General features: G+C 38.4%; 1 protein-coding gene across 1 annotated transcript in view; it reads left to right on the top strand.

Annotated features, from left to right (window-relative positions):
- The window catches only part of ZNF286A (zinc finger protein 286A), a 78,637-nt gene extending 51,193 nt beyond the window's left edge, over positions 1–27,444 (top strand). Inside the window, exon 7 of the mRNA XM_072821038.1 lies at positions 27,075–27,444. The gene's annotated coding sequence lies outside the window, so the exon portion shown is untranslated. The remainder of the gene's footprint in view (positions 1–27,074) is intronic.
- Positions 27,445–27,646: the final 202 nt, after the last annotated feature.

Genomic DNA, 27,646 nt, shown 5'->3' with positions numbered 1-27,646 from the left:
TCATCTGGGCTTCACAACTTCTGAAGACATGGGTTTGGGAATTTCCTCCACAGCCCATGTCTCTGTAAGAAAGTTAAAGAGTAGAAGAAGGTTGTTTCTACCAAATGGTGTTGAGTCTTCAGGTCAAGTGAAGGCATCACTCATTTAAGAGGGGGTAATGGGGAAAAAAGGCACCACTTATTTAGCAGGGGTAACTAAAAAGTACAATTGCAACTAGGTAAGATCAGGTCGACTGATTTAGTGTAAATTTTAAATTACATCTGGCTTTTGGGAGGAAAATGTTACATCACCCAAAGTATTAAAACAGTATGCTGTATAAGAACACAAAACAGTATTCAAATTGGTAAACAATTGACTAGTTTAATTGTCTGTTAAAAGTTTCTAACAACTTTATTTTCCTAGATGAGTTTTCACTTTTTATCACAACAAGACTCAAGTTGGAAGCTCTTTATCCACACTTTCTCTCTTTCCTTACCTAATTCTTTTTAAGTCCCAATGGGGCAGTCTTGGAATCCAGAACCACAAGCTGTCCCTCACCCTAGCTTTTTTTGGCAATGGGGAAGGGTGTGCCCTTATGGTAATATATATAATATGTTATCTATGGATTACCTTGTAGTTCTAATTGATGCCCTCAAAAAAAAAAATCAGATGTTGTCATTGAATTGTTCTTTATATATTTTTTACAATGTAACTTGTTATTTTTTAATCTGTTAGTCCATAAACCAGATAATCTGCCCTTAGATTGAGTTGACTATACATAAAACGTGCATAATTCACTCTCTTCCCTACTCCCTGCCCCATTCACCCATAAACATTACTATAGTGTCAGAAAAGTTCACTTGTCTGAGGAATCAAAGGAGTGAAACCAGAGACCCCAGCATTGCTTGATCAAGGGCTGTTTATCTCCATTTCTGTTCTATTTTTTTCTATATGGGCTATATTCTTATAGCATTTCCAAGTTAGTGTGGTTCTAAGCATTTACAATCCCAAGGAGAATATTTCTAAGTAGTCCAGCAAAATCCTCAAGGCTATTTCTCAGCTTTGCTTGAAATCATGCTGATCAATCACTGAACCTTTTACTGCTCTGAATTGGGATCCTGTCATTGACCATGCCTGAGTCCCTGTAAAACCCTGAGTAGGGGCAGGTGAAGCCCATCCCACTCAAACAACTCACATTGCAATGAGGAAGGGCTGCTTCCTTAAAAAAAAATCCAAAGATGCTGAGAGGGGAAAACAAACATGTCAAATGCAATTGAATAGCAAACTTTAGCATGAATAAGTCTATACAGTCTACTGCTCCCAATCTGTCTCCCCAAAAGAATTGTTTTCCAAAGATGACTGACACACTGTTAGAAAAAGGCCTAAATCTAAGAAAACACAACATTGACTTCATAGGATTTCAGTGAGGGTTGCATATGTGAAAATGCTTTGTAAGCTATAAACATGTTGCAGAGTCATATTATTAGGATGATAATTATATATAATAAGCATGTACTTCTCATCAGAATGCCAATTCTGAGTGGTAACTTGTGCCATCATGGCAGGGAGTCTTTGCTCAATAGTTATATTCCCAAGGTGATACAGAGCAGCCCCATCTTAAGTGTTCCTTTTGCCATAGCAAAAACATGGCTATTTTATGTAAAGTTGACTCAATTCCCACTCTTACGACCCACGCATCTTATATTGTAGTGATTTAAACTTCCTGGATTATCAAGGACTTTAATTTGTGAAAACAAACCCATTTAAAGCAAGCTTAGGGGATCCCAGGGTGGCTCAGCGGTTTGGCACCTGCCTTTGGCCCAGGGCATGATCCTGGAGACCCAAGATTGAGTCCCGCATCAGGCTCCCAGCATATAGCCTGCTTCTCCCTCTGCCTGTTTCTCTGCCTGCCTCTCTCTCTCTCTTTCATAAATGAATAAATTTTTTAAAATCTTAAAAAAAAAAAAAAAAGCAAGCTTAAACCAAAGGGCTACCATAATTTTAAAGAGTTTAAGAGTTAGACATGGCTTCATATATGACTGCATTCAGGTGTTCAAAGGTGTCATCAGATCTGGTTCTGGCTATCTTAGCTCTTTTTCTCCAGATTGGTTTTATTCCTAGACAGGCAGAATGGCAGAGATGGCCACTGCAGCTTTTGACTTGAGTTACCCTGACAGCTAATTGATTCAAAAGACTATTTATTGTCTGCGGTTCCATTAAAAGTTGCAGGGTAGATTCTGATTGAATGGCTTGGATCACATACCCATCGAGCTAATCACTATGGCTAGGGGTTTCCCACAAGAATTGTTACCAGAGGGGGAGAAGGGAAAGTGTACTGAGCAGAAAAAACAAACAAACAAAAAAACCCCAGCTATCTCAGGATCTAGGCCTCCGCAGTCCAGAACAGAGATTTAACTTACTAATAGAGTACAGAATGAGGGCTGAGGATCTCTGGGTGGCTCAGTGGTTTAGTGTCTGCCTTAGGCCCAGGGCATGATCCTGGAGTCCTGGGATCCAGTCCCACATCAGGCTCCCTGCATGGAGCCTGCTTCTTCCTCTGCCTGTGTTTCTGTCTCTCTCTCTCTGTGTGTCTCTCATGAATGAATGAATGAATGAATAAATAAATAAATAAATATCTTTACAAATAATAATAATGAGGGCTTTCTGCCTTCTATAGCCCTGCAAGGAGGAAGATCAAGAAAATAAGTAGTTTAAACATGGATTACCCGACTTGTTTGTCCCTCTCCATGAATTGAGGTTTCCCTCAGATTAATGGCAACTCAGAAGGGTTGACAAACTTAGCTTTTAATTTCCAGGGATCTTACTTCAAAGGACCTCATGTGCATGTGGACATAAACACCAAGATAGATTTTTAATGCTCATATGGAAAAGGGCAGATTTTTTTTTTTTTTTTATGATAGTCACACAGAGAGAGAGAGAGGCAGAGACACAGACAGAGGGAGAAGCAGGCTCCATGCACCGGGAACCTGACGTGGGATTTGATCCCGGGTCTCCAGGATTGCACCCTGGGCCAAAGGCAGGCGCTAAACCGCTGCGCCACCCAGGGATCCCGGAAAAGGGCAGATTTAAGTGGATTTTAGCACCCTGGTTTCTAAGTCTTTAATTATATCTCCTTTTACATTTAGAGCCATGTATGTGTAACAACTTAGCATGAGTCCCATTCAGTCATATGTGATGGTCATAATTGATGGAGAGGGAAATCATTTTTTTAAAGATTTTATTTATTCATGAGAGACACACAGAGACACAGAGACACAGGCAGAAGGAGAAGCAGGCTCCCTGGAGCCTGATGTGGAACTCGATCCCAGGACCCCAGGATCACAACCTGAGCCAAAGGCAACCCCTAAGCCACCCAGGCACCCTGGAGAGGGAAATATCCTGAGGTTTACTTGATGGTGGGGGAGTCTGACTACAGCTACTCCCAGATACCCTAAAGTAGTAGGAGTGCTAAGAAGAGGAAGGTTGTATGTGATATGGTCCACCTGAATTGAGATCAGAGAAAGGTCTCCTATATTTTCTCCATCATGTAATTGGATTGTGAGTTTAGCAAACCATGACTATATCGTTATCTGTTTTGGCCTTCTCCCTACAACATCAATTCTTGATGATTGCCTGTGTGACCTATTTGTTTTGGGCTGGCAAGAACCTTCTCCTCATCATAATCTGATGAAGTGGCCACCATCTCAAACACTGCTTTTGCCATGCTAGAAGGAGAGGAGGAATGTAAAGGGTCTTGCACTGATGCACTTCATTTCCACTCACAATTTTATTCCCCCAAGCATGTCATGTGTCCCTATCCAACCTCAAGTGAGGACCAGGAATAATCATCTCCTTTGCAGCTCTTTGCAGGAAAGGAAACTTGCTCTCCTGCTCTCCACACATTGTAGAACTAGAAGGTGGTATAGCAACCCTGCATTTTTTAGGCCTTCCTCATCACCCCTCATATATAAACACCTTCTCCAAGCCTCTGACTATACCACTTCTTCCCCCCTCTTTGCTACCATCACGTCCTGACTCCCTGCTCACTTCTCCATACTCATTGAGCCTTTTGGTCTCCTATTTTTTGCAATTCCTCTCAATATCTACACCCAGGATTATTCAGCAAGTACTTCTGAGTGACTACACTATGTTCTGGGCACTATGTGTTAGGTATGTGCTAGGTGCCAAGGGATAAAATTGAGTCAGATGCAGACTCTGCTCTTAGAGACTTAGCCAAGTCAATAAGCAATCACAATACGGTGTGATAAGAGCTGTTATACAGGTGAATAAGAGACCATAGAAGTAAAAGGACACCCAACCCAGCCTTTCTTGGTCAGAGAAGTTAGCATCCAAAACACCAGGAAGATGCCATCATAGCTGAGTCCCCAAAAAAGGGAATTACATGGTGAAGAAGATAGGTGGGAAGGGGTGATATTGTAGACAGACGAAGCCATGTCGGAGGTGGAGGGTGATGTATTTCAGGAACTATGTTTGGTTTAGCTAATTATGCCTAGAGCTTAGAGAATAAAAGCAACACTGATAACTGAGGATGTAACGATCTCAGATCTTGAAGGGTCTTGTAAGTTAATCTGGAGTTAATTCTGGAAAGTATGGATATGGAAGGGAGGGATCAAAAATTTATTGACCTCATTAATGAGGGAACTACCAGGTTAATAAGGCTGATTCAAAGATGGTTACCAGAGATTGTGTATATATAGTCAATGAGGGAAAACATGTTGGGATTAGCTTGCTAAACTAGATACAAACCTGGCTAATGTCCTACAGGGCGATAAAACCACAAACTTTGGAGCTTTCTTTTCTACCAAACATAAATCATTTGCGATTTATCACAGTTTTTTGGTTTTTAACCAAAAAAAAAAAAAAAAAAAAAAGGCTCCAGAGTTTGGCCCTACTGAATATTAAATAGTAAGTTAAACAAAGTTATATTCCCCCAAAGTGTCAGATAACCTTTAAGTGGACTTTTAAATTAAAGTTCCAATTTGATGTTCAAAGTATATGGAATTGAACACCAATGTTGAATTTTTCATAATCTTAAACATGTGGAAGTAATGTAACTGAGCAGATAAGGAAAACTAGAAGTTTAGATCAACTAAGCCCTCTATGAGAAGGCAAACCCAAGTATTACATTATGATTTATGATAATAAATATATATATTTAAACTTTGTCCTCATTTCTGGCAGAGTTCCTAAAACCCTTGACATTTCCTAAGTGATAAGACTGGTGATTTTCTGTGGTGTTAATGAGATGACTTTTGGACATTACCTAAGGATGGGGGCTAGATGCTAGGAGAAATATCCTTGTGGTTAGGGACTTGAAACTGTCAGCCCCACCTCCCTGACCTTGGGGGAAGCGGACAATGGCTAGAGACAACTGGCCATTGAATCAGTCATCAATGGCCAAAAATCTAAGCAATCAAGACTATGTTAGCAAAGCCTCCATAAAAACTCAAACCCAGGTTGGTGACAATGTGGAGTTTTGGGGAAAGTGGTGTGCCTGCAGGGGAAGAAGGGAGGCTCTATGCTCCTTCCCTACCCCTTGCCCTCTACATCTCTTCCATTTGGCAGTACTTGAGTTATATCCTTCTATAATAAACTGGTGACCTAATAAGTGAAATGTCTCTGAGTTCTGTGAGCTGCTCTAGCAAATTAGTTGAACCCAAGGGTGGGTCCATGGAACCTCCAGTCTATGGTGAATTAGTCTGAAGCACAGGTGACAACCTGGATTTATGACTGGCAACTGGAGTGGGGGGCAGTCTTATAGGACTGAGCCCTTAGCCTCTGGAATCTGAGGCTATCTCCAGGTAATTGCATCAGAATTAAGTTAAATAAGAGAACACCCACCTGGTGTCTGAGAATTTCTTGGATATATATGGAAAAATCCCATATATATGGGATTGGTGATCAGAAACATGCTAAATCTTACAAAATAGAGAATGCATGCCTACAGTATATTCTAAATTAACAAAACTTAGGAAGAAACTTATGGCTCTTTTTAAACCAAAATCATCAAGCCAGTCTTATTTGTTTACAGAACCACCTTGATTATGGGCACTTGGGTTCTTATGTAAAAATCTCTCTATACTAGTGTTTCTATGAGAAGTTTTATTTTTGTTTTCCCAAAAAGGCTACATTCAGAGAATTAGAAGTTAGTCTCTTAGAGTCCTAGAGTTTCCTTATATTAATTTTTAAAACTCCTACTACTCTCTATAAATTAATCAGAACTCCTTTACCTTAAGTTTTTATAACCTAATTTATTAATCCCTTCCAATTGTAGAGAAATATGTGAAAAACATACAGTAAGATAAAGGTCAGTGTGTCTCATTTACAGATATAGATACACAGATAGATTTCAGCTTCATTTCACCAACATTAATCACAAGTCAGAAGCTTACCTGTGCAGGTCTCATAGGACTGGTCTCCTTTTTGGTGGATAGGAGACATTTTCTGGAGTTGTATGAAGTCACATAAAAACAAAGCAGAGTTTCTGTCTTCTCCCACACATCAGAGAATAGATTCATCCCCCATCACCTGCCCAAGAGATCTGATCTGAGGAATTTTCTAAAGCAGAAAAAAAACCTAGGGGTATAATGGAAGATTTATATAATGCTGTCAAAAGTTCACTGTGGAAAAGTCCTAGGAACATGAAGACTTGTCAAAAAGGTAGCTAGATAACAAGAGGTATCGTCTGATGTCAAGTTGACTTTTTTTTTTTTTTACAAAATAATTCAAACAGGAAAAGCAGCTTCAGATCGAAGTTTATTTTACTACAGAGCTTTCAGGAAAGAGTCCACATATGAACGCACATGAAATGAAGATCACAAAGAATTCTGATTTAATCATCCATATGAAAAATTACTCCAGAAAGATAGTTTTATTTTAATTAATGTTAAAGAACCACAGACCATAACTAACATTTTATTTTATTTTATTTTATTTTTAACATTTTATTTTATATAAAAACATTTGCACTATAGAGAAATGTGACAGTTAATTTTATGTGTCAACTTTCTGGGCCATGGGGTGTCCAGACTTTTGGTCAAACATTATTCTGGGTGTGTCTGAGAGGATATTTCTGGATGAGATGAATACTTGAATCTTCAGAGTGAGTAAAGGAGACTTGAATCTAGAGTGAGTAAAGGAGACTGCCCTCTCTAAAGTAGATGGGCTCCATTCTATCCATTGAAGATGTGAACTGAATAAAAAAGCTGAGTAGGAGGGAACTCCTTCTGCCTGACTGTTGAGCCAGAACATTGGTCTTTTCTGGCCTTCAAACTTGGACAGAAATATCAGCTCTCCCAGGTCTCAAGCCTGCCAATTTTCAGATGGGAACTTAAACCATTGGCTCTCCTGGTTCTTAAGCATTCAGACCCAGACTGGGACTCTAGCTTGCCAATTATAGATCTTGGGACTTTTCAGCTTCCATAGTTGTATGAGCCAATTTTTAAAATAATCAATGAATGGACTTCCTTCTCTCTCTCTATTCCTTTTTTAAAAATAGATTTTTAAATAATTTCTACACCCATCATGGGGCTCAAACTCACAACCTGGAGATCAAGAGTCACATGCTCTACTGACTGAGCCATCTAGGTGCCCATTTCTCTGCATTCTCACTGGAGCTATTTCACATCCTGTTGGCTCTGCTTCTCTGGAGAACCCTAATATAGAAACTGCACAGATGACATAGATTTTTTTTCTATGTATAAAGTAAGAAAACAGTTGATTTATAAGAAAACAGTGAAGAAAATGGATAAAAATTTAATAAATGTGGAAAACTTCTCTGGGACTCCAGAACCCTAGCCTAGAAGCAACTGTAGGCTATCTCAGAATGCAGCATATTATTCACAATCATCTAGTAGGTACATCCATATAAAAACAAGTTTCCTGGGGCAGCCCGGGTGGCTCAGCAGTTTAGCACTGCCTTCAGCCCAGGGCGTGATCCTGGAAACCTGGGATCGAGTCCCCACGTCGGGCTCCCTGCATGGAGCCTGCTTCTCCCTCTGCCTGTGTCTGTCTCTCCCTCTCTCTATCATGAATAAAAAAATAAAATCTTAAAAGAAAAAAAAAGTTTCCTCCAACCCCACAGAAGCCAGTAGCATTGCCTGAAATGAATAAAATGGGGTAGCCTGTGTGACAAAAGAAGACAGTAAGTTCAATTTGGGACAGGTTCAGTTTGAGGTGTTTAGATGGGCCCTGGGCAGGTTAGGTAATCTCTCTGTACTACTTCGTCTGAAAAATGGGATAATAACATAAATACTTGATAGGTCATTGTGAAAATTCAATGAATTAGTGTGTGCAAACTATAACTGTGCAGTGCATAATAAATTCTACACATGTTAATCATTATGATGTGTCGGGAAGCCTGGGTGGCAGTGGTTGAGCGTCTGCCTTCCGCTCAGGGCATGATCCCAGGATCACTTCTGGGATCCAGTACTGCACCGGGCTTGCCCCACAAGGAGCCTGCTTCTCCCTCTGCCTGTGTCTCTGCCTCTCTCTGTGTCTCTCATGAATAAATAAAATCTTTTTAAAAAATCATTATGATGGGTCTAGAACTCTAGTTTGAACTATAGATAGCAATACAGCAGTTGTCTACATGTTAATGACTACTGATGATATGCAAGGAACAGAGCAAAAGAGAACGCCAGGAGGAGTGGATCCAAAAGAGGACACGAGCTACCAGGGAGGCAGATGGAGAACCTGCAGCCCCCAGGCTGGAAAACAGTCTAGAGAGAGACTGCCTTCTCCTGCTTAAGGGGAGCAGCTTCAAAGAACCTGAATGTCCCCAACTTAACCAAGGGGCTGGAAAATACTTTTCTAAGTATTGAGAACAGAACTGCTGCAGCGCCAGCAGGAATACGTGGCCCAACAGCCAAGAAAGGAAGTCCCATGTTAGAGCACGGGATGCAGACAGGGCTTTCACTCCAGGATCTACAGGAAGGACGAGCTAAGGTCTGGCCACCATGTGCCACCACTGCCAGGGATCAAAGGCTTTACCTACGTTACAAAGGCTCTTGAAGTCTGTGTTGGTTTCCTCGGCGCCTGCCACCTTCAGGGACATCCGACGCCACACGCGCTGGGAGCCCAGAGGGCCAGAAGCGCCTCACCGACGCCGGAAGTAGAACCAAGCCCCGCGCGCAGGCGGGAGCGCGGTACTGCGCACGCGCACTGGGCACCCCTAGCCCCCCCCCCCCCCCCGCAGCCAGCGCCATTGTGACGAAAGTGGCGCCAAGTTCTGTGGATCCCGTTGGTTCCCTGGGAGCCGGATTGCCGTTTCCCGCCACCCTGCCTCTCCTGGGGCTGGACAAGCCTCTTGCCCTGGATTGGCCGGCCACTGACCAGCGGGGCCGAGGCGCTAGAGCGGAAGTATAGGTGACTACCGTCGGGAGCACCCGGAGCTCGGCGACTTCAAGGCTGGGGTGGGAGCCTAGTACCCAGAAGGCCTTGCGGGTCAGCCCCTGTGTGTATGGACGTTCACCCCCAGGTACCCGGGGCCCCCCTAGACCCAGAAGGAGGAGGAGGCTGATAGGGGAATCTCGTGGGGTCCCCTAAAGTGCAGAGGGCGGTGCGAGTGGTTGCCCTTCGAGTGTCCCATGTCCAGACATGTGCTACCTAACAGGTGGTATTCTCTCTGGCGCGAATCAAGTCACCTTTCTTTTCTTTTCTTTCTTTCTTTCTCTTTCTTTCTTTCTTTCTTTCTTTCTTTCTTTCTTTCTTTCTTTCTTTCTTTCTTTCTCTCTCTCTCTTTTCCTTCCTTCCTTCCTTCCTTCCTTCCTTCCTTCCTTCCTTCCTTCCTTCCTTCCTTCCATTTTATTTATTTATTCATGAGAGACACAAAGAGAGAGAGGCAGAGACACAGGCAGAGGGAGAAGCAGGCTCCAGGCAGGGAGCCCGACGTGGGACTGGATCCCGGGTCTCCAGGATCACACCATGAGCTGAAGGCGGCGCTAAACCGCCGAGCCCCGCCCCGGGCTGCCCCTCGAGTCACTTTTCTATAAACTCATTTTAATGCAGAGTCAGGCTTCAGATAATCCCTTTTAGTTTAGCTTTTTTTTTTTTTTTTAAGTTTTTATTCATGAGAGAGAGACATAGGCAGAAAGAGAAGCAGGCTCCCTCTGAGGAGTCCGATGTGAGACTCGATTCCAGGTCCTCCGGATTACGACCTGAGTGGAAGGCAGAGGCTCAACCGGTGAGCCACCAACATGTCCCCAGACAATCGCCTTTAAATCTCTGTACCTGGGCATATTTATGATTGCATATATTGGGTGTTGCTGCATTGGGCTGTGGCCATGAAGATGACACAAGGAATAATCTCTTGTATTTTAGATAGCAATTCAGGTTTATGCATCACCTGATCTTGGTCATCTTGTTTTGTGAGATCAAGACTTATAAAGTTACAACACCCTAAAATATCCTGGGAAAAGAATCTGACACAGGAGCAAGAAGTAGCTGGTCATTTAGCTGGTGATTGGCAGAGGACTCTTCCCGTTAAGAGGGAGAAAGAAAAACAGAATCATTTGCCCGGTTTAAAATAAGTTAACCAAAACTGAAGGAAGTTAGTTGCCCAAATCCCTTTACCAGGCATCAGCACACACATTCAAGTCACTGACTGAATCACTGAGTCAAAAGCATAAGGCTTTAAACATATAAGTATTTACCACCAAATTGTCTTTACAGTTGTTATACCCTTATATGTTTTCTTTTTCTTTACTATTTGTCTAGACTCACCAGCCATATTTTTTCCTTTTTTTTTTTTAAGATTTTATTCATGAGAGACACAGAGAGAGGCAGAGACATAGGCAGAGGGAGTAGCAGGCTCCCTGTGGGCAGCTCCATGCTGGACTTGATCCCAGGATCCTGCTGGGGATCACAATCTGAACCAAAGGCAGATGTTCAACCACTGAGCACCCAGGTACCCCCTCACTGGCAATACTTCCCCACATCCTGTCACATCTGGTATTGTTAGAACTTTTTATTATATCACTTTCTTAAATTAATGAATGAAATTGGTTAATGAAATTGATTTTTCACTGATGATTGCTGATACTACCTTTTCATGTTTATTGAGCATTGCATTTCCTGTTGTGAAATTTTGTATTTTTTTGCCCACTTTTCTTTAATCATTGTATTTTATACAAGATAAAAATAAAATATAAATCAGTTTTCAATTGAAACAAAACCACAGGCTTCACAGGTAAATCTAAAGACTTCTTTGATCACCACCCTTAATATAATTTCCTTATCTTCCTCTGTGGAACTACTGTTGTCACTAGAGTATATATTTTTAGAATTTTCCAAAATAGTTTCACAGCCTGAACCTTAGCACCGAGAAAAGACAACTAGAAATTAGCCTTATGATATGCAGTAGGAAGTACACAGCATCATCTAAGAATTCTGGCTAAAAACTTGATCCTAAATATAATTAGGCCTCTCTAGATTCAATTAGCAGTTTACAGGAAATCCTGGAGGATAACAGCACAATGTAAACAGTAGGAAAAAAAAATAAATAAATAAAAAAATAAACAGTAGGAAAAAGCAAAATTAGCCATATCAGAATGTGAGATATTCTTTTTTTTTTTTTTAAGATTTATTTATTTAATCATGAGAGACAGAGAGGCAGAGACACAGGCAGAGGGAGAAGCAGGCTCCCTGCAGGGAGCCCAATGTGGGACTCCATCCTGGATCCTGAGATCACACCCTGAGCTGAAGGCCCACGCTCAACCATTGAGTCACCCATGTGTCCCATAATGTGGGATATTCTACAGTAAAATGACACTCTCTCCAATAAATGATTGTCAAGGAGGGAAAAAAAGAAGAGATGATTACAGAATAAATGAGGCTTAAGAGACATAAAAAAATGAAACTCTGTGTGAACCTGGTTTGGATTTAAATAACCAACTGTAAAAGATAGCTTTGAGATAATCAGGAAGAGATATTAAAACACTAATTAAGAGAATTAGGAGTTGTTGATTTTGTTAGATGTGATAATGGCATGGTAATTACATTGAAGTTTTTACATCTTTATAATTTAAAGATTCATTCTCAAGTATTTACAAGTGATACAATGTCTTATAAAAGTAATGGGAAAAGGATAAATAAAACAAAATTGGCAAAATGTTATTGATGATGGGTACATGGAGGTTCATTTGATTATTCATTCAACTCTTGTATATCATTAAAATTTTCTATAACAAAGTATAAAAAATACTTTTACATATACTTACTCCAAAAACACATAATATTGCATATTGCATATAGATATATTTTTATAAAACAGTATTATACTGTGTCTAATTTGCAACTTTTTTATTTTCAAAAAACAAATTAAAAAAATTTTTTTAAGTAGGCTCCAAGATGAAGAGTCGCTTGTGTCACTGACTGAGCCAGACAGGAGTCTCTTAACTTGTTTTTTATTTTTAATATATTTTTGAGAATCACCCATGTCAACACATTTAATTTTAACATTTCTTTAGGTACAGTATGGTGTTTCACTATATGACTACACCATACTTTTATTTATTCATTCTCCTATTGACATACATTTAGTTTGTTTCCATTTTTAGCCTAGTACAAACAAACTAGCCTAGCCTAGTACAGTGAACACAGGATAGTGTTTCTACAGAGGTAGAAATGCAAATTAAAAGGATATACTAATAAATAAATAAATAAATGGATATACTTATGTTTGGTTTTAATAAATATTGCCAAATTTCTTGTAAAGTGACTATAACCAATTTACAAAGTAAATAGCTACCTACTCCCTTTCTAAAAAAGTAAAAAAAATAAATCTGAGGTTACCAGACTTTGTAATTTTACCAGGTGATGATATCTTGTTTTAATTTTCATTATTGAATGTATTTTCAGACATTTATGGTTTTATTTCCTATTATGAGTTAGGATAGTTAAAAATAGCTCTTTTCCTTACTTCCCCTAAAATATAAAATGGTAGCTATAGATACCACTATCAACCAGCCAAAAAAAATTAAGAGTGGCAATGGTAATATGATATATCATAGAATTAAAGACATTATAGGCATATCTTGGAGATATGGGATGCTAAGTTTCAGACAACTTCAATAAAATGAATGTTCCAATTAAGTGAATCCAATTAATTTTTTGGTTTTTGAATACATACAAATTTATGCTTACACTATAGTCTATTAAGTGTGCAATAGCATTATGTCTAAAAAAGCAATGCAAATAGCCATCATCTAAGCTGTCAGCAAGTCCCTATCATTTTGCTGGTGGAGGGTCTTGCCTCAGTGCTGATGGCTGCTGACAAGTCAGGGTGGAGGTTGCTGAAGATTGGAGTGGCGAGGCAATTTCTTAAAATAAGACAACAATGAATTTGACAATATGGGTTGACTCTTCCTTTCACAATTTCATTTTGACATATAATACTATTTGATAGCATTTTACCCACTGTAGAACTTCTATCAGAAGTGGAATGGGGCACCTAGGTGGCTCACTCACCATCTGCCTTCAGCTCGGTCCTGGGATCAAGCTCTGCAACAGGCTCCCTTCTCAGTGAGGGGCCTGCTTCATGCTCTCCCTCTGCTGCTCCCTCCTTGTGCTCTCTCTCTCTATTAAATAAATAGGGGATCCCTGGGTGGCTCAGCAGTTTAGCGCCTGCCTTTGGTCCAGGGCGCATTCCTGGAGTCCCGGGATCAAGTCCCACGTCGGGCTTCCGGCATGGAGCCTGCTTCTCCCTCCTCCTGTGTCTCTGCCTCTCTCTCTCTCTTTCTCTCTCTATGTCTATCATAAATAAATAAATCTTTTAAAAAATCAAATAAATAAATAAATAAATAAATAAATAAATAAATAAATAAATAAAATCTTAAAAAAAAAAAAGTGGACTCAATAAAATCTTAAAAAAAAAAAAAAAGTGGACTCAATCATCTCCACCCTGCCACTGCTTTACCAGCTAAGTTCATGTAATATTCTAAATCTTTTGGTGTCCTCTCAACAATTTTCACAGCATCTTCATCAGGATATATTCCACCTCAGGAAACCACTTTCTTTGTTTATCCATAGGAAGCAAAGCCACTTCTCATCTGTTAAAGTTTTATCATGATCTCAGGGTTGTGAGATCAAGCCCTGAGTTGGCTTCCACACTGAGTCTAGAGCCTGCTTAAGATTCTCTCTCCCTCTGCCCCCCTCTTGCTCTCACTCTTGCTCACTCTCTTTCTCAAAATAAAATAAAATAAAATAATTTTATCATGAGATTGCAACAATTCACTGACATGTTTAGGCTCTACTTCTAATTCTAGTTCTCTTGCTGTTTCTACCACATCTTAAGTTACTTCCCCCACTGAAGCCCCTCAAAGTCATCCATATGGGTTGGAATCAACTTCTTCCAAACTCCTGTTCTTGTTGATATTTTGACCTCTTCCCATAAATGATGAATGTTCTTAATGGAATCTAGAATGGTGAATCTTTTCCAGAAGGTTTCCAATTTACTTTGCCCAGATCCATCAGAGCAATCACTATCTATAGCAGCTATAATCTTATAAAAGGTGAAATTACTCCTTGATCCATGGGCTGCAGAATGGATGTTGTGTTAGCAGGCCTGGAAACAACATAAATCTCACTGTACATCTCCATCAGAACTCGGGTGACCAGATGCATTGTCAGTGAGCAGTAATATTTTGAAAGATATCTTTTTTTCTGAGCAGTAGGTCTTCAACAGTGGGCTTAAAATATTCATTCAATAAACTATGTTGTGTGAATGTGACTAGATCACCCTTTTTTTTTAGATCACCCTTCTTTTAAATGATTGTATATTGCATCATGTTTGTACCATAATTTATTCATCTATTCCCCTTTTGATGGCAGACTTCCTTGCTTTTACATACCATGCTACAGCAAAAATTCTTCCACAAATATTTTACAAACTTGTATTAATGTGATATAGATCATAAGATTTTTCACATTAAAGATTTTGATAGATTCTTCAAAATTGCCTTTTGGAAGATTCTCATCGATAGTGATTAAGAATGAAAATAGCAATTAACAGTACGTGTAAATATCAACATTAAATGCTGTCAAGCTTTATCATTTTTGCCAGGCATATATTAATAAGAAAAAGTATCACATTGTGGGATTTATTTTTGGGGATCAATGACGTAAAGATCTATTTTTCCAAGTGAGTAGCCAAATGCCTGTGCAATATTTTCTCAAAGAGTTATGTTTTCCTCAGTTATCTAAAATGCTGCCCTTATTATAAACCAAATTGATAAGATACCAGAAACATATTCTACTAGATACCTGCTAGTGCTTTAAATCTCTATTAATCAGGACAGTATGATCCTGGTGCACAAATGTATAAATAAATGAGTCAAACAGAATAAAGAATAAAGAAATAGTACCAGGTACATAGGTTTCTGATATTTTTCTTTTTTGAATGTTTCTGGACTATTCTAGCATACTGGCTTTACTAGAACTTTAGGTAACCCCCATCCAAGTACTAACCAGGCCCAACCCTGCTTAGCTTCCCAGATCAGACGAGATCGGGCACGTTCAGGGTGGTATGGCCATAGACACTAGAACTTTATAATCAACTTATCAAGTTTTAGAAAATATGCCATTATAATTGGAATTATATTGGAATTATATTATTTTAATCTATAGATTAATTTGGAGATGATTGATATACATTAAGTCTGCCCATTTGGAAACATGGTATGGGTTTCCATTTTTCAAGTTTTAATGTCCTTTTTTTTCCAATTAAAAGGTCTCATATTTTTTACTGAACCAACCTACTGGTGTAGAAGCTTAGTAACAGAAAAATCATTTCCCTGATAAAACAAGTCTAAGTAAGGATGTTTACAGTGATAGTACAGGAGCACATGACCTTCATGCAACATAAATATGCGTGCCTTCTTATATGCCATTCTTTTAGACCCAAGTTGGTTCTTCTCTAGTGCCTCCTCTTGGAATTGTATCTGATTTTATCACCAGTTTTCATCTGAATCCACTGTGGAATGGGACCATCCTGCTTTTATTCCTTGGCTGGGAATCACTTGATCGTAAAAGCCATGTGAGAAAACATGACAAGGAACAGTCAACCATACTTACCATGATGGCAGAGAAAAGGAAAGAGAGCTCAAGTTTTTAATGTCCTTTTTAAAAAGTATTGTAACTTTCTACCTATAAATCTTAAGATTTTTGCTATGTTTTAGTATAGTCTTTGTACCTGTAGAAATTGGATCTTTCTAAAAGTTCATTTTGAGAATGGCTATTGATATTATAAATCACTAATTTTATATATATGTCCTACTGCTTTCCTGGGTCCCAGGAGTAGTCATTGCTATTGGGCTGCCACTACATCTAGGCCTATTCAGGCAGAGCTATAAAGTAGCTATATTTTTTAGTTTTTTAAATTCCAGTATAATTAACACACTGTACTATATTAGTTTCAGGTGTACAATATAGTGACTCAACAAGTCTATTCATTACTAAGTGCTCATCAAGATAAATGTCCTCCTAATTCCCTTCACCTGTTTGACCTCTCCTCTGGTAACCACCATTATGTTCTCTCTAATTTAGAGTCTGGTGTTTTTGTCTTTTTTTTCTTTGTTTTGTTTCCTAAATTCCTCAGATGAGTGGAATTATATGGTATTTGTCTTTTGCCAACTGACTTATTTCACTTAGCATAATGGTCTCTAGATACAGCCTGTTACTAATAACAAGATTTCATTCTTGTATGGCTGAATAATATTCCATTGTATATATGTACCACATATTTATCCATTCATCTGTTGATGGGACACGGGTTGCCTCCATAATTTGGCTATTGTAAATAATACTACAGTAAACCTAAGAGTGTATATATCTTTTCAAATTAGTGTTTTCATTTTTTTCAGTAAGTACCTAGCAGTGGAATTACTGGATCATATGGTAATTCTGTTTTTAATTTTTTGAGGAACTTCCATAATGTTTTCCGCAGTGGCCACACGAGTTTGCATTCCTACCAACAGTGCAAGAGAGTTCCTTTTTCTCCACATCCTCACCAACCCTTGTTGTTTCTTGTGATTTTGATTTTAGCCATTTTGACAGGTTTGAGGTGATACCTCATTGTGGTTTTGATTTGCATTTCCCTGATGATTAGTGATGTTGAACATTTTTTCATGTGTCTATTGGCCATTTGAATGTCTTTTTTGGAGAAATGTCTGCTCATGTCTTCTGCCCATTTTTAGTAGGGTTATGTGGGTTTTTTGGGTGTTGTTATCAGTTCTTTATATATTTTGGATACTAACTCCTTATTAGACACATCATTTGCAAATATCTTCTCCCATTCAGTAGATTTTCTTTTGGTTTTGTCAATTATTTCCTTTGCTATGCAGAAGCTTTTTATTTTGATGTAGTCTTAATAGTTTAGTTTTGGTTTTGTTTCCCTTACCTTAGGAGATCTATCTTTAAAAATGTTACTATGGCTGATGTCAGAGAAATTATTGCCTATGCTGTCTTCTAGGATTTTTATGATTTCAGGTCTCACATTTAAGTCTTTAATCCTTTTTTAGTTTGTTTTTGTATATGGTGAAAGAAAGAGGTCCAGTTTCATTCTTTTGCACTAGCTGTCCAGTTTCCCCAACACTATTTGGTGAAGGCTCTTTTTCCCATTGCATATTCTTGCCTCCTTTGTCAAAGATGAATTGGCCATATTTTTGTGGGTTTACTCCTGGGCTTCCTACTCTGTTCCATTGTTCTATGTGTCTATTTTTGTGCCAACTGTTTTGATCACTACAGTTTTGTAGTATATCTTGAAATCTGGGATTGTGACACTTCCAGTTTTGTTCTTTTTTGAGATTGCCATTCAGGATCTTTTGTGGTTCCATACATATTTTAGGATGATTTGTTGTAGTTCTGTGAAAAATGCTGTTGGTATTTTGGTAGGGATTGCATGAGTCTGTAGATTGCTATGGGGATAGTATGGACATTTTAACAATATTTGTTCTCCCTCTCCATGAGCATGAAATATCCTTCCATTTCTTTGTGTGATCTTTATTTATTTTAAGATTTCATTTATTTATTCATTCACGAGAGACACAGATTGAGAGAGGCAGAGACACAGGCAGAAGGAGAAGCAGGCTCCATGCAAGGAGCCCGACATGGGACTGGATTCCGGGTCCCTGGGATCACACCCTGGACGGAAGGCGGTGCTAAACCGCTGAGCCACCTGGGCTGCCCTGTTTGTGTGATCTTTAATTTCCTCAATCAATGTTTCATAGTTTTCGGAGTACAGGTCTTTAACCTCCTTGGTTAAGTTTATCCCTAGATTTTGTGTGTGTGTGTGGTATAACTGAAAATGGGATTTTCTTAATTTCTCTTTCTGCTACTTCATTATTGGTGCAAAAAGTACAATGGATTTCTGTATATAGATTTTGTATCCTACAATTTTACTAAACTCATTTATCAGTTCTAATAATTTTTTGGTGGAATCTTTAGGGTTTTCTATATATAGTATACCATCTACAAATAGTGAAAGTTTTACTTCTTCTTTACCAATTTGGATACCTTTTATTTCTTCTTGTCTGATTTCTGTGACTAGGGCTTCTAGGACCATATTGAATAAAAGTGATAAGAGTGGACATCCTTGTCTTATTCCTGATCTTAGGGGAAATGCTCTATTTTTCACCAATGAGATGATGTTAGCTGTGGGTATTTTATACATGGCTTTGTTATGTTGAAGTATGTTTCCTCCAAACCTACTTTTTGAGGGATTTCATCATAAACAAACCTACTTTTTGTTTGTACTTGGTCAAATGCTTTTTCTGCATTTATCGAAATGATCATGTGGTTTTTATCCTTTCTCTTGCTGATGTGATGCATTCCACTGATTGATTTGTGAATACTGAACCACCTTTGCATCCTTAAATCCCAGTTGATCGTGGTGAATGATTTTTTAAATGTATTATTGGATTTAGTTTACTAATATTCTGTTGAGGATTTTTGCATCAGACATATCAGCATGAAGTTCTTTTTGCAATGTCTTTTCTGGTTTTAGTATCAGGGTAATGCTGGCCTCAAAATATGGATTTGGAAGTTTTCCTTCCTCTTCTATTTTTTTGAAATACTTTGGGAACAATAAGTATTAACTCATCTGTAAATGCTTGGTACAATTCACCTGTGAAGCCATTGGTCCTGGTCTTTTGGTTGTTGGGAGTTTTAAAATTACTGATTCAATTTCATTACTGATAGTTCAAATTTTCTATTCCTGATTCATTTTAGAAGGTTATATGTTTTTAGGAATTTCTCTCTTCTAGGGTGTCAAATTTGCTGGCATATAGTTTTTCATAATATGCTCTTATAACCATTTATATTTCTGTTTTGGTTATTTCTCCACTTTCATTTCTGATTTTGTTTGAGTACCTCTCCCCCTTTTTTGATGAGTCTGGCTAAACATTTTTCAATTTTGTTGATATTTTCAAAGAACCAGCTCCTGGTTTCAAAGATCCATTCTATTGTTCTTTTAGTTACTATTTTATTTCTTTCTGTTCTAATCTTTATTAATTTCCTTCTTTCTACTGGTTTTGGGTTTTGTTTGTTCTTCTGTTTCTAATTCCTTTAATCTATAATGCTAGGTTGTTTATGTGAGATGCTTCATGCTTTTTTATTTTTTAAAAGATTTTATTTATTTATTCATGAGAGACACAGAGAGACATAGGCAGAGGGAGAAGCAGGCTCCCTGTACAGAACCTGGTGTAGGACTCGATCCCAGAACCCTAGGATCATGACCTGAGCTAAAGGCAGACTCTGAACCATTGAGCCACCCAGGCACCCCTGCTTCTTGCTTCTTAATGTAGGCCTGTATTGCTATAAATTTCTGTCTTAGCACAGTTTTTGCTGCATCTTAAAGATTTTGGACCATTGTATTTTCATTTTCATTTGTGTCTGTGTATTTTTTATTTACTCTTTGATTTCTTGGTTGGCCCTTTATTGTACAGTACCATGTTATTTAACCTCCATATGTTTATGTTCTTTCTAGATTTTTTTCTTGTGGTTTATTTCTAGTTTCACAGCATTATGGTCGGAAAACATGCATGGTATGACTTCAGTCTTTTTTACTTGTTGAGACATGTCTTGTGACCTAACATGATCTATTCTGGAGAATGTTCCATGTAAACTTGAAAAGAATGTGTATTCTGCTGTGTCATTCAAAGCTGTTGTTTCCTTTTGATTTTGATTTTGTTTTTTTTTTTTTAAGATTTTATTATTTATTTATTCATGAGAGACAGAGAGAGAGAGAGAGAGAGAGAGAGAGGAAGAGATACAGGCAGAGGGAGAAACAAGCTCCATGCAGGGAACCTGACATGGAGGTCGATCCCAGGTCTCCAGGATCATGCCCTGGGCCAAAGGCGGTGCTAAACCACTGAGCCACCCAGGCTGCCCTGTTTGTCTTTTATGAAAGTTTTTGTTTTAAAGTCTATTTTGTCCAATATAAATATTACTACTGTGGCTTTCTTTTCACATTCATTTGCACAATAAATCCTTTTCCATCCCTTTGCTTTCAATCTGCATGTGGCATTAAGCCTGAAAAGAATCTCTTGTAGGTAGCATGTAGCTAGGTCTGTTTTTTTTAATCCACTCTGTCATCCTGTGTCTTTTGATTGAAGCATTTAGTTCATTTACATTCAAAGTATTTATTGATAGGTATGTACATTTTATTACTTGTTACAGTTTTTTTCTGCAGTTCTCTGTTCCTTTCTTCTCTCATGGTTTGCTGGCTTTCATTTGTGAAATAGATTCCTTTCTTTTTATTTTTTGCGTATCTATTACCACTTTTTGATTTGTGGTTACCATTAGATTTATATATAACGTCTTATGCACATAGCAGTGTATATTAAATTGATGGTCATTTAAGTTTGATCTATACAATTGATTTATATAATATTAAAGTAGAAGAAAAATTAATTGGTGTACTGTTTAGAGATACATATACATTTGGTTAAACTATAAAACTATAAAGAAAAGCGAGGAAAAATTTAACAAAACATTTAGGACAGGTTTTACTTCTGCAAGGATAAAATCCAGGGAGGACACATGGGTGATTTTCAATGTACTGATAATGTTTTATTTTTTTTAAGCTAGGTAGGCATACACTGTTGTTCAATTTATAGTGGTTTTTTATAGACATTCTTCTGTGTCTTATATATTTAACAAAATTTTAAACTAGTGAAGGAAGAAACTTATACTTTTCAATTTCAAATCATAAGCCAGTGACTAAATGTTACTTGAAGGGAGATTTTTATTCAGATTATAAACATTTATGCTAATCATGAAAAGCTTCTGAGAATGATGTAGGCTGTCTTTAAAAATAACAAGTTTTACTCCTTGGAGCAGTTTAGGTGGAGATTAGGTGACTACTTGCTGAGGATATTCAAATACCTTCTTAGAAATGGGACTAAATGACTTGTATGCTCCCTTCCAAATGAGGGATTTTCTGTTTGCATGAATCTCCCTATTGATACTATATGTATTTTTCTTCCCAATAAGCTATGTAATGGATAGTATTGTATTGTTATAATATACTTGATGTTTAGGAATCAATGGCATTCAGGAATGTGGCCATTGGGAAGGACAGAAGTTAATGGACCCTACACCAGGGAATCTATACCTAGAAATCAGGAACCTTGTCTCTCTGGGTAAGAATAGTTTCTTTTCTGTGACTCTTCATCTTTCTCCTGGACCAAATGGAGCTTAGGGTCCTGGGCTTTGTGATTTCTTATGGATCCTTTATGGAATAATTCTACCCCCCATTTCCAAGTAAAAACTCTGTTCTTCATAGAGTGAAAAATTTAGATTTTCAGTGGCTTACCTTGAAAGTCATACCTGAGAATAATCTCAAGACTTAGGACTATCTCTACTAAAATCTCTTGTAGGATATTTCCATTCTGCCCTTTTGGGGAGTAGGGGGGGTTGACCTATATTCATTCTGTGACACAGTGTATTTCACTGTGTTCACTAGGGAACATAGTACTCCCCAGATACTTTTGTAATGAAATGGAACTCCTTATACTGGCCACACCTTCCAAAAGATTGATGACCTCACTGAATTCTGGAATGCCTTTTTGTTACCAACATGGTCAAGTCCCATTTCCTTTTTTCCTGAACAAGGCTTGCAGTTTCCAAACCAGACATGATTTTCTAGTTGGAGGTAGGAAAAGAACCTTGGATGGTGGTGAGACAGATTTCAAGAAGCCTCTATCCAGGTAAAAAGATGAGAACCAGGATGTTAAGGTTCATTGCAAGTGACACCCTCACTTAGTGTTTAAAAAATCGTCTTTTGGAGAAAAAAAAATATTTTTATTATTTTTTTATTTTTTGAAAAAAAAAATTTAAGTTAACTCTTGTCATAGCTGTTTCACAGGGAGAGGATCCATCTTTTGATCTTCAATATTCTTTACTTGTCTGTATCTCATTTCATCCCATGCTGCTTTTTCTGGGTCTTTTATTCCTAGGAGAAACCTCAGTCTGATCCTATTCTGGCTATACTTTCCTTTCTGTATTCATACATGCATATAAATTTGGTGGGGTTTTTAAAAAATCTTTTTCTATTTGATGTGACTTTTCTAGTTATTTTTTGAATTTTTCTTTTAGGGGTGCCTAAATCAGTTAAATGTCTGATTTATCTGACATCAGACAATGGCTCAATCAGTTAAATGTCTACCTTTAGCTTAAGTCATAATCCCAGGGTCCTGGGATTGAGCCCCATGTCAGACTCCCTGCTTAGCAGAGTCTACTTTCTGCTAACCCTCTGTCCTCTGCCCACTAGTGCATGCTCTATCTCAAATAAATAAAATCTTTTTAAAAAATAAAAACTTTTGGGGGATCCCTGGGTGGCTCAGCGGTTTCACGCCTGCCTTTGGCCCAGGGCGCAATCCTGGAGTCCCGGGATTGGGTCTTGCGTCGGGCTCCCGGCATGGAGCCTGCTTCTCCCTCTGCCTGTGTCTCTGCCTCTCTCTCTCTCTCTCTCTCTCTCTCTCTCTCTCATAAATAAATAAAAATAAATTAAAAAAAATAAAACCTTTTTAGTGTCAGGCTTCATAAGCTTATAATTTGTATCTACATTTCTGGATGTTGAGCTCCTATTCATCGTCCTGGCGTGTATTTTAATTTTTCCTTGCAACTGTTCTAAAACTCCTCTGTCTTAAAAGTCATGACTTTTCAACCAAGAGCCATTGAGCTTTACTCCTTCAAGTTTTTACCAACCTTGACTACTGTGTTTCATTTTCCCTTCTCTTTTTAATTACTTTTATCTGATTATACAAATGCAAATAATTTTTTTAAAGATTTTATTTATTCATGAGAGACACAGAGTGAGGCAGAGACATAGGCAGAGAGAGAAGCAGGCTCCATACAGGGAGCCCAATGTGGGACTCCATCCTGGATCCCAGGATCACTCCCTGGGCCAAAGGTATATGCTCAACCACTGAGCCACCCAGGTGTCCCCACAAATAAATTTTTTAAAAATATTTATTATTTATTTATTTTTTATTTACTTATTTATTTATGATAGACATAGAGAGAGAGAGAGGCAGAGACGCAGGCAGAGGGAGAAGCAGGCTCCATGCCAGGAGCCTGACGTGGGACTCGATCCTGGGACTCCAGGATCATGCCCTGGGTCAAAGGCAGGCACTAAACTGCTGAGCCACCCAGGGATCCCCAATAAAATTTTTTTAAAGATTTTATTTATTTATTCATGAGAGACACACAGAGAGAGAGGCAGAGACACAGGCAGAGGGAGAAGCAGACTCCATGCAGGGAGCCTGACATGGGACTGATCCCAGGTCTCCAGGATCACACCCCAGGTTGCAGGTGGCGCTAAACCGCTGCGCCACGGGGGCTGCCCCCCACAAATAAATTTTTAACTCATTGAAAAATCCTCAGCTCAGCAATAACTACTTTGATAATATATAGTGTATATATTTTTGTACTTTTTTTCTATGCACAAAAGCATGGATGATACATATCTTATATACAGAGATATAGGAATAAATTTCTATTTAATAAAAGGTGATATAAAGTATGGGAGCACACCTTTAATTTTTGAAATTTGTAGGTTTTTTTCACTTTATATAACACAATTTCGTGAGTGACTAAATATTTTTCTATTTTTTTAAGTCATTACAATTTCATACATACTATAATTTAGTTCTCCAGTTGTTGGATATTTACATTATATATGCATTCTTGAAACACTTTACTAGTCTTGCTCATTTCCTCCTTTTAAGTGTTTTTCCTTTCTATTTTTTCCTCTTCCCAGCCCTTTCTTACATGTGGCTCCCAAGCCCACTGGCCACTCACTCTGTCCTAATAATAGTATTAATAAATATTCAGATAGCATTTTTTTTTAGAGAGAGAGAGAGAGAATGTGCATGGTAGGGAGGGGAGAGGCAAAGGGATAGGGAGGGAAAGAATCTTAAGCAGGTCCACATGGAGCCTGATATGGGGTTCAATCTCATGACCCTGAGATCATGACTGAAGATGAAATCAAGAGTAGTATGCTTAACCCTCTGAGCCACCCAGGCTCCCCCAGATAGCATTTTATATACTATTAACTATTTTAATTCTCATAGCAACTCTCTTACAGCATGTCATTTTATTGACAAAAAAAAAAAAATTGTGCCACAAAAGATTTAACTTGCCAGATAAAGCCAGAGATAAGATTTAAACACAGATAATAGATAATTTGGACCTAGAGTTCATACTTGTAACAGCCACATCACACTGCCTTCCTAAAGACATCTATCTAAGCTCATCTATTCAGTGAGTTTTAATTGGCCTTTCTGTGTTGAGGACACCAGAGTCCAGTTCTTTTCTCTTTGCCTCAATGACACTCTCTATTAAGCACCTCCATTTCATTTCTCACTATTCCTTCAAACTCAAAATATTTAAACATGGTTTTATTAAACATATCCTCTTCCTTTCATTTGTTCTCCTTCCTTCCCAGAGAAAGAAAGCAGGAGACACATGGCTTCAACCTCAGTTTCCCCTTTTGTCAGAGGTAACACTTTTGTTTCATTCCTCAAAGCTAGAGGAAACCATGGCACTCTTTTTTTAAAAGATTTTATCTACTTTTTTTGACACAGAGCACAAGCAGGGGAAGCAGCAGGCAGAGGGACAGGAGGAAGCAGGCTCCCCATTGAGCGAGGAGCCAGCTGCAGGCTGGAGCCAGATGTGGGGCTCTATCCCAGGATCCCAGGATGACGACCTGAGGCAAAGGCAGACGCTCAGCCACTGAGCCACGAGGTGCCCCCTATGGCAGCTTTTACCTCATTCCATTCTTGCCTGAATTTACTCTGTTCATTAACCTCTTTGTATTTTCCTTAACCATGTTTCTTGGATTCCGCCTTACTTTTATCTCTAGGCTTTCCTTTTTTTTTTTCTTGCCTACCTTATTGCATCAGCTCTTTATGGGTCTCACTCTCACTGGTTGTGGTGCTGCCTTACTCCAGTCTGGCACACATCACATCATATTGTTTCCTTGCCCAGGAATTGTCCTTGCCTAATTTTAAAGGCCCTTCTACTGTAATCTGTATTAGTTTTCTCTATTCACTTGTATCTTTAAAAAAAAAAAAAGATTATATTTATTTATTCATGAGAGGCACAGAGAGAGAGAGAGAGAGAGGCAGAGACACAGGCAGAGGGAGAAGCAGGCTCCATGGAGGGAGCCCGACTCAGTCCCAGGTCTCCAGGATCATGCCCTGGGCCGCAGGCAGCGCTAAACCGCTGAGCTGCCCAGGCCCTGTATCTTTTATCTCAAGTGCCTCACTCTCCAAATTTTCTCATACTTTCCTTGAAGTTTCTACATCCCGAGCCGCTGGTCAGTTCTTCCTTCTCCTACTAGAAATGGGGGCCTTCATAGCATCCAGACTGTGGAGTAAGAGGTGCTTCACCAAATACTCATTTGGAAGGTGTAAGTTGGTTTATACCCCTAGCCCCTGTTCTTTCAGCCATTTCTTTCCCATAATATATCATTAACTTATACTTTCAGCTTCTGCTGCTGCTTTGTCTTCACTGCCTTCATTTACTGCTTTTGCACAAGCCCTTCCCTCAGACTGCTTTCTCAGAATGCTCATTTTTCTTCAAACTTTTTCTATCTCTACTGCTACTCATATTAAGTGCCAAGCAGGAACATATTTCCAGGCATTTTGTTCCTTCTGCCTGCAGCACTCTTTCCCACCAATATATTCTTGTTGGCTTCCTCACTTCCTCTGGGTCTCTGCTTCAGGGTTACCTTCTCAGGCCTCCCCTGATGATTTTGTTTAAAATTGCCAACTCTTAAGCCTCCCCACCACTCCATATTCTCTTCTCCTTCTTTATTTTTCTCCATAGTGCTTATCACCTTCTGCCATACTAGATATATTCTTGTTTGTACATTTGTTTTTGAACTCCCTTCACTAGAATGTAAGCTCATGAGAGCAAGATCTTTATTCATTTTGTTCATTGACCTATCCCTAACACTTAGATACTGTCTGGCATATAGTGGGCACTCAATAAACAAATATTTGGTGAACGAATGAATCCTTTTAATGATCTCTCCTGTTAGGGGATGAGAGAAATGCTAGTCTTTCCCATCTTCTTTTTTTTAACCCGTATGTAGCTCTTCCATCTTTTTTGTTTTTCTCTCTTCTGTCATTTTCTTTATGACTCATATGTAGCCCTTCATGATGACAAATTTTTCCTGTAATCAAATACACACATATATATGTACATAAATATTCACATGTGGGGACAATGGTCATTGTTTTAAAGAAATGGAATTATATTTTATATACCTTCATATATTGCTTTTATCTTATTTTTTAAACCTTAAAATATCTAGTATAATATTTAGGTCTTTTAAAAATATTTTGTGGCTATATTATATTCCATGTGTAGGTGGATGTGGGAGAAAAGCTAATAAAATAAAAATTCATTGTGATGTTTCTATGCTTTAAACAGATGATTGGAAGTCATTTTAATAATAACTGTGTAGTAGAAAGCTGATCCTTTTCATTTTCATGATCATATTTACACTACAGCAGTTAACTTTCCCCTTTGCATTGGAAATAATCTGCTTTTTCCATCTCTTTCAGGCTGGAAGATCAACCCCCAAACTAAGCAACCTGTTCCTACAACAGATACTTGTGAAGAAGAAACTTGCTAGGGGACCATAATAGGAAGATTCATTAAAAATGACCCATGGAACTCTATTTTAAGAGAATCGCAGAAAAGAGATAACAGATAATTGAGACAAAATAGTTGAGAAAATTTAGGGATGCTGGGTGGCTCAGCAGGTGAGCCTCTGCCTTCTGCCCAGGGTGTGATCTTGGGGTCAGGGGGTCAAGTCCCCCACTGGGCTCCCTGTATGGAGCCTGCTTCTCCCTCTGCCTTTGTCTCTGCCTCTCTCTGTGTCTCTAATGAATGAATGAATGAATGAATAAATAAATAAATAAATAAATAAATGTTTTAAAAATAGTTGAGAAAATTTAAATGGAAGAATAATCACCCATGGAAAAAAATACTCTCACTGGAGAAAGTTACTTCTTGTTGAAGTCTATTCTCTCTCAGGAACAGAGAATTCTTTTTTTTTTTTAAAGACTTTTTTTTTTTTTTTTATGTTAGTCACACAGAGAGAGAGAGAGAGAGAGAGGCAGAGACACAGGCA

This window comes from Canis lupus, chromosome 3 (assembly GCF_048164855.1).
Source record: "Canis lupus baileyi chromosome 3, mCanLup2.hap1, whole genome shotgun sequence".
In the NCBI taxonomy this organism is placed as follows: Eukaryota; Metazoa; Chordata; class Mammalia; order Carnivora; family Canidae; genus Canis; species Canis lupus.
Note: the sequence above shows the minus strand (reverse complement) of the source record. Positions and strands in the feature narration are given on the sequence as shown.